This window comes from Elephas maximus, chromosome 1 (genome assembly GCF_024166365.1).
Source record: "Elephas maximus indicus isolate mEleMax1 chromosome 1, mEleMax1 primary haplotype, whole genome shotgun sequence".
Classification (NCBI taxonomy): domain Eukaryota; kingdom Metazoa; phylum Chordata; class Mammalia; order Proboscidea; family Elephantidae; genus Elephas; species Elephas maximus.
Genome location: NC_064819.1, coordinates 79,370,842 through 79,381,292, shown reverse-complemented (window position 1 = coordinate 79,381,292; position 10,451 = coordinate 79,370,842). Strand labels below are relative to the sequence as shown.

The 10,451-nt window shown below is 39.6% G+C and overlaps 1 pseudogene; it reads left to right on the top strand.

The window, feature by feature from the left end:
• Positions 1-8,251: 8,251 nt before the first annotated feature.
• LOC126061877 (putative olfactory receptor 2B8) lies at positions 8,252-9,269 on the top strand (annotated as a pseudogene).
• The last annotated feature ends 1,182 nt before the right edge of the window (positions 9,270-10,451 follow it).

The following is a 10,451-nucleotide window of genomic DNA, read 5'->3' as shown; positions in this document are numbered from 1 at the left end:
CTGTTCGTGTGTGTGAAGGCTCTAATTTCTCTAGGGTATATCCCAAGGAGTGGGATTGCTGGATCATATAGTACTTCTATTTCTAGCTTTTTAAGGAAGTGCTGAGTTGATTTCCAAAGTGATTGTACCATTTTACATTCTGACCAGCCCTACATAAGTGTTACAGTCTCTCTGCAACCTCTCCAAAATTTACTATTTTGTGTTTTTTGCATTAATGCCAGCCTTGTTGGAGTGAGGTGGTATCTCACTGTAGTTTTGATTTGCATTTCTGTGATGGAAAATGATCATGAGCATTTCCTCATGTATCTGTTAGCCACCTGAATGTCTTCTTTGGTGAACTGTCTGTTCATATCCTTTGCCCATTTTTGAACTGAGCTGTCTTTTTGTTTTTGAGTTTTTGCAGTATCAGGTGGATTTTAGAGATCAGACGCTGGAAATGTCGTAGCTAAAAACTTTTTCCCAGTCTGTAGGTAATTCTTTTACTCTTTTGGTGAAGTCTTTGGATGAGCACAGGTGTTTGATTTTTAGGAGCTCCCAGTTACCTAGTTTCTCTTTTGATGTTTGTGCATTGTTGGTAATGTTTTGTATACTGTTTATGCCATGTATTAGGCCTCCTAGCATTGTCCCTGTTTTTCTTCCATGATCTTTTTAGATTTTATATTTGGGTCTTTGATCCATTTTGAGTTAGTTTTTGTGCATGGTGTAGGGTATGGGTCTTGTTTCATTTTTTTGTAGATGGATATCCAGTTATGCCAGTACCATTTGTTAAAGAGATGTCTTTTCCCCGTTTTGCTGACTTTGGGCCTTTGTCAAATATCAGCTGCTCATATATGGATGGGTTTATGTCTGGATTCTCAATTCTGTTCCATTGATCTTTGTATCTGTTATGGCTGTTTTGACTACTGTGGAGGTATAATAGCTTCTAAAATCAGGTAGTTTGAGGGCTCCCAGTTCTTCTTCAGTAATGCTTTACTTATCTAGGGTCTTTTTCCCTTCCACATGAAGTTGGTGATTTGTTTCTCCATCTCATTAAAAAATGTCGTTAGAATTTGGATCAGAATTACATTGTATCTGTAGATCGCTTTGGATAGAATAGACATTTTTACAATGTTGAGTCTTCCCATCCACAAGCAAGGTATGTTTTTCCACTTAGGTAAGTCTCCTTTGGTTCCTTGCAGTAGTGTCTTGCAGTTTTCTTTGTATAGGTCTTTTACAACTCTGGTCAGATTTATTCCTAAGTGTTTTATCTTCTTGGGCGCTACTGTAAATGGTATTGATTTGGTAATTTCCTCTTCGACGCTCTCTTTGTTAGTGTAGAGGAACCCAACTGATTTTTGAATGTTTATCTTCTATTCTGATAGTCTGCTGAACTCTTCTATTAGTTTCAGTAGTTTTCTTGAGAATTCTTCATGGTTTTCTGTGTATAAGATCATGTAATCTGCAAATAGAGATACTTTTAATTCTTCCTTACCAATCTGGATTCCCTGTATTTCTTTATCTAACCTAATTGCTCTGGCTAGGACCTCAAGCACAATGTTGAATAAGAGTGGTGATAAAGGGCATCCTTGTCTAGTTCCCGTTCCCAAGGGGAATGCTTTCAGACTATATCCATTTACCATGATGTTGGCTGATGGCTTTGTGTAAATGCCCTTTATTATGTTGAGAAATTTTCCTGCTATTCCTATTTGCTGAGAATTTTTTTTCATGAATGGGTGTTGGGCTTTGTCAAATGCCTTTTCTGCATCAATTGATAAGATCCTGTGTTTCTTGTCTTTTGTTTTATTTATGTGACGGATTACATTGTTTTTCTAACATTGAACTCCCTTTGCATACCTGGTTTGAATCCCGCTTGGTCATGGTGAATTATTTTTTTGAAATGTTGTTGAATTCCATTGGCTAGAATTTTGTTGAGGATTTTTGTATCTAAGTTCCTGAGGGTTATAGGTCTGTAATTTTCTTGTTGTGTGGTTTCTTTACGTGGGTTTGGTATCAGGAATGTGCTGGATTCATAGAATGAGTTTTGGAGTAATCCATCCTTTTCTATGCTCTGAAATACCTTTAGCAGTAGGTGTGTTAACTTTTCTCTGAAAGTTTGGTAGAACTCTCCAGTGAACCCGTCAGGGCCGGGGCTTTTTTTGGGGGGTAGTTTTTTGATTACCTTTTCAATCTCTTCTTTTGTTATGCGTCTATTTAGTTGTTCTACTTCTGTTTGTGTTAGTTTAGTAGGTAGTGTGTTTTAGAAATTCATTCATTTCTTCTAGGTTTTCAAATTTGTTAGAATATAGTTTTTCATTGTAATCTGATATGATTCTTTTAATTTCAGTTGCATCTATTATGATATTGCCCATCTCATTTCTTATTCAGGTTATTTGCTTCCTCTCCTGTTTTTCTTTTGTCTGTTTGGCCACTGTTTTATCAATTCTGTTAAATTTTTTCAAAGAACCAGGTTTTGGTCTTGTTAACTCTTTCAATTGTTTTTCTGTTTTCTATTTCATTTAGTTCAGCTCTAATTTTTATTATGTGTCTCTTGTAGGCAGAATATAGAGAGATCTTGGTTTTTATGCATTCTGCCACTCTCTGTCTCTTTATTGGTGCATTTAGTCCATTTATACTTGGCGTAATTATGGATAGGTATGAATTTAGTGCTGTCATTTGATATTCTTTTTTGTGTATTGTTGACAGTTTCTTTTTCTCACTTAATTTTTTGTGCTTTGTAGCTTATCTTTATATATTGTCTTTTCCTCTTTGTTGTTGTTGGTTTTGTTTTTGCTGAGTCATTGTTTCTCTTGTATTTTATCGTGAAGTGTAGGATTGTTAGTCTCCTTTGTGGTTACCCTAATATTTACCCCTATTTTTCTAAATTTAATCCTAACTTTTATTTCTTTATATTGCCTTGACTTCCTCTTCATATGAAAGATTTAGGACTACATTTTTTAGTGCCTCTTTATTATTTTAATGTTGTCATCTTTTACATAATGACATCGCTGTTATCCTTTTTGAGTGTTTTTTTATCTTGATTTTTTTTTGTGATTTCCTACCTGGGTTGATATCTGGTTTCTCTTTCCTTTGTTCTAGTCTTGGGTTGATATCTGTTATTATTGATTTTCTTACCACAGAACTCCCTTCAGTATTTTTTGTAGTTTTGCTTTGGTTTTTACAAATTCCCTAAACTTCTGTTTATCTGGAAATGTCCTAATTCGCCTTCATATTTGAGAGACAGTTTTGCTGGAGATATGATTCTTGGTTGGCAATTTTTTTCCTTCAATTTTTTTTTTATAAGTTATCCCATTTTCTTCTTGCCTGCCTTGTTTCTGCCAAGTAGTACAAGCTTATTCTTCTTTACTCTTCTTTGTAGGTTACTTTTTTGTGTATCTCTACCTACTCTTAAAATTCTCTCTTTTCTTTGGTTTTGGCAAGTTTGATTACAATATGTCTTGGTGACTTTCTTTTGAGATCTACCTTGCATGGGATTTGATGGGCATCTTGGATAGATATCCTCTCCTCTTTCACAATATTGGGGAAGTTTTCTGCCAACAAATTTTCAACAATTCTCTGTGTATTTTCTGTTATCCCTCCCTGTTCTGGTATTCCAGTCACTCGCAGATTATTTTTCTTGATAGAGTCACACATGATTCTTATGGTTTCTTCATTTTTTAAAATTCTTTTATCTGATTTTTCTTTGAATATATTGGTGCGAGGGGTTTTATCTTTTGTCTCACTAATTTTGCCTTCCATTGCTCAATTCTGCTCCTCTGACTTTCTATTGAGTTTTCTAATTCTGTAAGTTTATTATTCATCTTCTGAATTTCTGATTGTTTTCTCTCTATGGATTCTTGCAGCCTATTAAATTTTTCATTATGTCCTTGAATAACCTTTTTAATTTCTTCACTTTCTTTATGTGTGTGTTCCTTGGCTTGTTCTGCGTTTTTCCTGATCTCATTCCTGATGTCTTGAAGAGTTCTGTATATTAATCTTTTGTATTCTACATCTGGTAATTCCAGGAATACATCTTCGTCCAGAAGATCTCTTGATTCTTTGTTTTGAGAGCTTGTTAAAGTGATCATGGTGTGCTTCTTTATGTGATTTGATACTGACTGTTTTCTCTGAGCCATCTATAAGTTGTTGTATTAATTTATTTTACGTTTGCTTATTGTATCCAAGCTTCTTGCTTTATTTTGTTTTTATATGTGCAAATAGGCTACTTGAGTGGGCTAGCTTATTTGTGCCTTTGAAGCTCTAATGTACTGTCACTGGATGGCTAGAGCTGTTACCAGGTATGTGAGCCTAGGAGTCCATTCACTTTTTTTGTAAGTATTCAGCTTATGTGTCCAGGTAGTTGGTCATCCAGTGTGTGGGTACGGGTTCTTTCCTACAGCCTTAGAGGGGCTGGGGTGATTGGTGTAGGCACAGGTATCTGGTTGCAGCAGGGGGTCATACATTGAACAAGGCAGGGGGCTGACAAACATCCCCCAAGTGTCTGTGAGGAAAGAGCGTCCCTGTTCCCTAGAGCACACAGGTGGGTGGGTTCTGCAGATGGGACCGTGGGCACCTGATGCTTTTGGTTGTAAGGACTGGGAGGCACCACTTATCCTTGGACCCTCATTGCAGGTGGCTAGGTGATGTGGGTGGAGGTACCAGTCCTTGGGCCCCTGATGTGTGTAGGTGAGTAACCTGTTTAATAGGCAAAGCAGTGTCAAAAAAAAAAAAAAAAACCCACCTCTCAACTGCACAGCTGAAAGAGTTGAAGACAGATCTTAAGCACATACACTGTTGCAGTCTGCAAACAAGGGCCTAATCTCCTGAAATTGGCCCACACAGGTCCATGCAGGGGTGAAAGGTAATCAAAGTCTGTGGATCGTTTGTGCCTGGATGGTCGCCACTTCTGTCCTGAGTTCACCAGCTTAGTGGAGCTGGCAGATTATCTTTTCCCCCAATTGTTAATTTATTACTTTTCCAAGGCTTGGAGAATGGCTCAGGGCATGGAGCAGGACGAAAGTCAGGCCCAGCGAAATCGACAGCCACTGAAGCTGGCTTGGGGTTTGGGGGGCATGGTAAAATAAATGCAAGTACTTGGCTTTTGCTGAGAGTGCTGTTCTCTGATTCCAGAGGTGTGAGTAGACTGTGCAGCTTGCTGTCTCTCCCTGAGGAACTTACAGCACCAGTCCCACTGAGGTCACAGCAGGGGATCGTGCCTGAGGGGCTCTAGTTCCTGCTGAGTCAGGTCTGGCAACTCCTCACTGCTCCTAAACTGTCTCTGCCTTCCCCTGTGCTCAGTCCAATTTCCTAACTTTGCCTTTCTTGCTCAGGGCTCCTAGCTTGTCATATATATAATCATTTCACTAGTTTTTTCAGGTTTTTGTTATATGAGGGATCACTGGAAGCTTCTGACTACTCTGCCATCTTGGCCCCACCTCCCTGTTCAACTAAATTTGGAGCTGTGACTACCTTCTGGCCACTCTGGATTCCTTGTGCAAAAGAACGAACTGGCAAAGAAAAGGGTTATTATATTGTAGGAGGATAATTGACCTTCATTACCATAAGGATCTACTATTATTGTTACATTTGAAGTTGTTGTTGTTAGCTGCCATCAAGTTGGTCTCCTATTCATGGTGACTCCATGCACACTGTGATTGAATCTTTGTGACCCATATGGTTTTTATTGGCTGAATTTTTGGAAGTAATGTCCAGGTCTTTCTTAGTCTGTCTCAGTTTGGAAGCTCCACTAAAACTTGGTGAACATCACAGCAACATGTAAACCTCTGCTGACAGACTAGTGGTTGCTGCACTTGAGGTGGATTGGCCAAGAATTGAACCTGCATCTCCTGCATGGATAGTGAGAATTCTACCACTGAACCATCCCTGCCCTCCATATGAAGTTAGGAAGGAATTTATATGGAACCAGACTGTAAGTGTGGAATTATAGCAACCAAATAATGGCATAGTTCCCTTAAGGATAAATGTCTGGATCACCTCCCCAGGCAAGCAACACATGCTAGCCAAATGATGGCTGAAGAGAAATGAAATCTGTTATGGGTATACAGCGTTTGAACAGCTACAGCAGTAAAATTATAGTATTTTCACTAATTCTTTCGCATTAAGATTTTGTAGAGGTTGTGCTGGCAGTCACCTTGAATGGAACTCTGTGATTGGCTACACACAAGGGAATTTTAGTGATAACAAGGGTAGACTGCTTCAGACCTTGGGGTACCAGTTCAGAATATGGGGGCTTCACATTTCTATTTCAGTCACTAATGCTGTGATTGGCTTTGTGACCTCTAGTTTTATTTAGCTGTAACTTGACAATGCCTTAGCTTGGGCTTGTGCTGTGGACTTTTTACTTCTTGTACCAGGCTGTCTCTCTTGCTGCAACATAGAGGGCACCACAGTAACCTACTTGGTGCTCATACATTTACAATGTGTAAGTATGGGACAGTGAACACCCCATGGAGTGAAAATTTGACCTATGGGAGATGAGAGATGATAGGTAATTTTTTCTTCTTTCTTCTCTTGGGTTAGAGATAAGACATATTTCAGGTGCGCACATGGGATCAAGCACCGAATCACTTCATACAGGTGGCAAACTCAATAGTGCATCCTTGGCTGCTCAATTTTCCTCCCTCCTATGTTCATTCTCTTTTACACCTGATTCTGTACCACATCCCCACTCAAGTGCTTGTCATTAAGCCTTTGTCTCAAACTCTTGTTTTTTGGGCAAAATATGGACCTCTTCCTGTTAGTTGTCCAGGTAGCTGTCTTCCAAATTTTTTGGTATAGACGAGTGAGTGCTTCCAGTGTTGCATTTATTTTTTGAAACATCACAATTGGGATTCCATTAATTCCTGGAGTTTTGTTTTTCAACAATGCCTTCAGTGCAGCTTGACCTTCTTTCTTCAGTATCAGTTCTTGATCATATGCTACCTCTTGAAGTGGCTGAATGCCGACAAATTCTTTTTGGTACAGTGACTCTGTGTATTCCTTCCATCCTCTTTTGATGCTTCCTGCATCATTCTATATATTGTGCATAATACCAAAAAACCAAAACCAAAGCCAAACCCATTGCTGTTGAGTCGATTCTGACTCACAGTGACCTTATAAAACAGAGTAGAACTGCCCCACGGGGTTTCCAAGGAGTGGGTGTGGATTGGAGCTGCCAATCTTTTGGTTAGCTCCTAACCACTGCACCACCAGGTTCCATATTGCCCATAGAATCCTTCCGTGTTGCAATTCCAGGCTTGAATTTTTTCTTCAGTTCTTTTAGCTTGAGAAATGCTGAGCCTGTTCTTCCCTTCTGGTTTTCTAACTCCACATCTTTTCACATTTCATTATAATAAGTTGTCTTCTGGACTGCCCTTTGAGATCTGTTGTTTAGCTCTTTTACTTCATCATTTCTTCCTTTCACTTTAGCTAGTGTACATTCAAGGGCAAGTTTTATAGTCTCTTCGGATGTCCATTTTGGTCTTTTCTTTCTTTCCTGTCTTTTTAATGACCTTTTGTTTTCTTCATGTATGATGTCCTTGACGTCCTCCCGCAACTCATCTGGTCTTCTGTCATTAGTGTTCAATGCATCAAATCAATTCTTGAGATGGTCTCTAAATTCAGGTGGGATATACTCAAGGTTGTACTTTGGCTCTGATGGACTTGTTTTAATTTTCTTCAGCTTCAACTTGAGCTTGCATATGAGCAGTTGATGGTCTTTTCTGTAGTAGGCCCCTGGACTTGTTCTGACTGATGATATTGATGTTCATTGTCTCTTTCCCCAGATGTAGTCAATTTGATTCCTGTGTATCCCGTCTGGTGAGGTCCATGTGTATAGTCACCATTTATGTTGTTGAAAAAAGGTATTTCCAATGAATATGTCATTAGTCTTGCAAAATTCTATCATGTGACCTCCAAAGTTGTTTCTATTCACCAAGGCTATAATTCCCAACTACTAGTCCTTCTTCTTTGTCTCCAACTTTCACTTTCCAATCACCAGTAATTATCAATGCATCTTGATTGCATGTTTGATCAATTTCAGACAGTAGAATTTGGTAAAAATCTTCAATTTCTTTGTCTTTTGTATTCGTGTTTAGTGCATACATGTGAATAATAGTCATATTAACTGGTCTTCCAAGTAGGTGTGTGTGTATCATCCTATCCCTGACAGCATTGTACTTCAGGATAGATCTTGAAATGTTCTGGGTTCACCCCTCTCTTTTTTTTATTATTCCTTTTTAAATTTGCTAAAGAGCTTTGTCATGACAGGAAACAAATGCTAACAAAGGAGGAGCAGAAAAATGGGAGTTCTTTCACTGGATTTGTCTTATTGGGTTTCTCTGACAGGTCTCAACCGGAGCTAGTCCTCTTTGTGTGTGTGTGTGTTTTTTTTTATCTTTTATATCTTCATTTTGCTGGGAAACACACTACTATTTTATTGCCCGAACTGTGCCCAAATTTTTACACCTCTATGTACTTTTTTCTCACCAGCATAAGCTTTCTTCATCTGTGTTAACCTACCAACATTGTCCCACAGCTACTGGTTATTCTCAGAGAACAGACAAATCTATCTCCTATGGTGGTTGTGTAGTTCAGCTGTATATATCTCTTGGTTTGCTATCTACAGAATCCATTCTGTTAGGGATTATGGCATTTGACCATTATGCAGCTGTTTGCAAGTCCCTCCGCTACACAGTCATCATGCACCCCCGTCTCTGTGCCCTGGTGGCTTCTGCTTCCTGGCTCAATTGTTTTGCCAACTCTATATTGCAGACAGTGCTCACCTCCCTTTTACCATTTTGTGGGAGAAATATATTAGAACACTTCTTGTGTGTGGTTTGTCCTTTGCTCAAACATGGCTGTGTTGACACCACTATGAATGAATCTGAATTTTTCTTTGTCGGTGTCATCATTCTTCTTACACCTATTGTATTAATCATGTTCTCCCATGGTCAGATTGTCAGAGCCAACTGATGCATAAAGTCAGTGGCAGGCAGAGAAAATCATTTGGAACCTGTGGATCCCACCTTACAGTGGTTTCCCTGTTCTATGGCAGAGCCATCTATGTTTATCTCCAGCCCAGCAATAACTACTCTCAGGATCAGGGCAAGTTCATATCATCTGTCTTTTACACCTCCATTATACCCATGATTGATCCTCTCATATATACACTGGAGAACAAGGATGTGAAAGGTGCATTTAAGAAGATTCCTTGGAAAGGCTGTGACTCCAGATTACTGGGGGGGGGGAGAAAGATGCTTCAGTGGAAGGACTTTGAATACCAGAGCCCCTAAGATGTGATATCCTCCACATGTCTTCCAAAATTTCCCCTGACAACTCTCAAGGGCATTTCCTTACCTAATTCTTTTAGGAAGATGAATGTTTAAAATCTAAGTTTATGGATTCAGTTCAAGCTCCAGAGATGCTGATTCGGTATTCCTAGAGCATCTGTATTATTAATATTTTTAAAAAGCTTTACAATTTTTTCTTATTTGCATCCTCATTTGAGGACATTATTCCATTTCTACTTACAGAAACACATTTACATACATGCCATAAAGTCACAGGCACAACGGGATTATAAAAGTGTTGAAGCTAGTAAGAATACTAACATTTTAGCATTTTTTTAAATTAACTTTTATTAAGCTTCAAGTGAACGTTTACAAATCCAATCAGTCTGTCACATATAAGTTTACATACATCTTACTCCGTACTCCCACCTGCTCTTCCCCTATTGAGTCAGCCCTTTCAGTCTCTCCTTTCGTGACAATTTTGCCAGCTTCCCTCTCTCTCTATCCTCCCATCCCCCCTCCAGACAAGAGCTGCCAACACACTCTCAAGTGTCCACCTGATATAATTAGCTCACTCTTCATCAGCATCTCTCTCCCACCCGCTGACCAGTCCCTTTCATGTCTGATGAGTTGTCTTCGGGGATGGTTCCTGTCCTGTGCCGACAGAAGGTCTGGGGAGCATGGCCGCCGGGATTCCTCCAGTCTCAGTCAGATCATTAAGTATGGCCTTTTTATGAGAATTTGGGGTCTGCATCCCACTGATCTCCTGTTCCCTCAGGAGTTCTCTGTTGTGCTCCCTGTCAGGGCAGTCATCGGTTGTGGCCGGGCACTAACTAGTTCTTCTGGTCTCAGGATGATGTAGGTCTCTAGTTCATGTGGCCCTTTCTGTCTCTTGGGCTCCTAGTTGTCGTGTGACCTTGGTGTTCTTCCTTTTCCTTTGCTCCAGGTGGGTTGAGACCAATTGATGCATCTTAGATGGCCGCTTGTTAGCATTTAGGACCCCAGACGCCACATTTCAAAGTGGGATGCAGAATGTTTTCATAATACAATTATTTTGCCAATTGACTTAGAAGTCCCCTCAAACCATGTTCCCCAGGCCCCCGCCCCTGCTCCGCTGACCTTTGAAGCGTTCATTTTATCCTGGAAACTTGTTTGCTTTTGGTCCAGTCCAATTGAGCTGACCTT